This window comes from Piliocolobus tephrosceles, unplaced genomic scaffold (genome assembly GCF_002776525.5).
Source record: "Piliocolobus tephrosceles isolate RC106 unplaced genomic scaffold, ASM277652v3 unscaffolded_220, whole genome shotgun sequence".
In the NCBI taxonomy this organism is placed as follows: domain Eukaryota; kingdom Metazoa; phylum Chordata; class Mammalia; order Primates; family Cercopithecidae; genus Piliocolobus; species Piliocolobus tephrosceles.
Genome location: NW_022304310.1, coordinates 6869 through 9010, shown reverse-complemented (window position 1 = coordinate 9010; position 2142 = coordinate 6869). Strand labels below are relative to the sequence as shown.

Sequence of the window (2142 nt, the reverse complement as noted above, 5' to 3'; positions counted from 1 at the left end):
AAACTGTTCTATTGTTTGAAAGAGCGTATTTAGATTTTTGGTAGACACTTTAACTCCCCCTCTTTTTAAGAGAATTTTTATAAAGCTGCGATAAGAGGCATATTTACTTTTAGTTTGCCCCATTGTTTCCCTAGGTTCTTCCGAGCGCACAAGCTTACCGCAAGGCTGACTGTAGAGTACTCGGGAGTCTCTCATCGACTTGTCCTCAATGACCACGCTCCAGCGTGCCTTCACCTTAGCAAAAAGCCCCACGTTGGGCGCCAGATGAAGGGGTGGCCTGCCCCTCCACACCTGTGGGTGCTTCTCGCTAGGTGGAAACGAGAGACTTGAGAAAAGAAATAAAGACACAGAGACAAAGTATAGAGAAAGAAAAGCGGGGCCCCAGGGGGCCAGTGCTGTGCTTTCAGAGGACCCACACTGGCACCGGCCTCTGAGTTCCCTCAGTATTTATTGCCAAAAAGATAAGGGAGTAAATCAGCAGTAAGGCTTACAGATACACGGAGCTGTTGCATTTTCCCAGTATCGGGCAGGAGACAGATGTTTTTCTTTTACTGAGATTTAAAGGAATGGTACTGACCTTCAACCCAAGCAGGCTTTAAACATTTACCTAACAAAGCACATTCCTTACAGCCCAAAATCCTTTCAACTTTAATTAGCACTGCAATGTTTCTAGCAAGGACAAGATTGGGGGTAGAGTCACAGATTAACAGCATCTCAAATATAGAGCCGAATGAAGTCTCTTAAACTTACTTCTATCTATAATAACACAGCAACAGGCTAACCTATTTTTTCCCTACAGGTTTCTTTGTTGGACACAGGCTTTTTATCATACGTGTGTCTTTGTCCTCTGTACAAATTTTCTGGTGTCCCTTGAGTTTTTAGTATTTGTTAAAGTTAATCTCATTTGTGGTGCTTTGTTTTAGAAGGATTATTTCTGGTGCATGATGAGGTGCAAATTTCTGATGAAAGCTTTCCCACTTTCAAGGCGTTCATGGGGTTTTTAGTGAGTATGAATTTTCTAGTGTCTAACATCATGTGACTTCTTGCTGAAAGCTTTCCCACAGTCTCTCCACTGATAAGGCTTCTTACCTGTGTGTATTCTCAAATGCACAGCAAGCGTTGAGAACTGAGAGAAAGCTTTCTCACATTCATTACAACCATAGGACTTCTCACCAGTATGGCTTCTCACACTCACCGTGAGAGATGAGCTCCGAGAGAAGGCTTTTCCACAAGCATTGCATTTATAAGGTTTATCACCTGGATGAATTCTCACATGTACAATAAGGGATGTTCTCTGAGAGAAGGCTTTTCCACATTCATTACTTTCATAGCGTTTCTCTCCAATGTGAATGTTCTGATGTTGTATGAGGTACTTCTAACCAAAGGCTGTTCCACATTCACTACATTTAAAAGACTTCTCTCCAATTTGCATTTTGTCATGCTCAGTAAGGTTGGATTTGCCACTAAAGGGTTTTCCACACTCGTTACATACATAGGGCTTCTCTCCTGAGTGAGTTCTCTGGTGTCTGATGAGGTTTGTCTTCTGAATGAAAGCTTTCCTGAAATGTTTACACTCAAAAGATTTTTCTCTAGTGTGAATTTTCTGGTGTGTAAGGAGGTTTTCCTTCGGGCTAAAGGATTTTCCACATTCAATACATTCGAAAAGCTTCTCGCCGGTATGGGAGTTCTGATGTTTAATGACATACTCCTTTTTGCTAAAGGATTTCCCACACTTGTTATATTCAAAAAGTTTCTCTCTCATGTGAAAATGCTCACACTCAGTGAGGTTTGACTTGTGGCTGAACACTTTCCCACATACCTTACAGGCAAAGGGGTTTTCCCCACTGTAAATTCTCTGCCGGCTGAGGTGTGACATCTGAATGGAAGCTTTCCCATACTCACAAGTTTTCTCTCCAGTACAAATTTCTTGGTGAATGAGGATTTACTTTTGGCTTAAGATATTTCCACATCTCTTATATTTATAAGGCTTCTCTATGTGTGACCTCTTAAATGCAGAGTAAGGGATATGGTTTGAGAGGAAATGTTATCACATTCAGTACATTCAATGCTTTCTTTCCAGAAAAATTTTCTGTTATTCAATAAAGTATTGCTATCTTCACTGGTTTGTCTCCAGCACAAATT

At 41.0% G+C, this 2142-nt stretch overlaps 1 pseudogene; it reads right to left on the bottom strand.

Moving 5' to 3' along the window:
- Window positions 1–1000: 1000 nt before the first annotated feature.
- On the bottom strand, window positions 1001–1936 carry LOC113220009 (annotated as a pseudogene).
- Window positions 1937–2142: the final 206 nt, after the last annotated feature.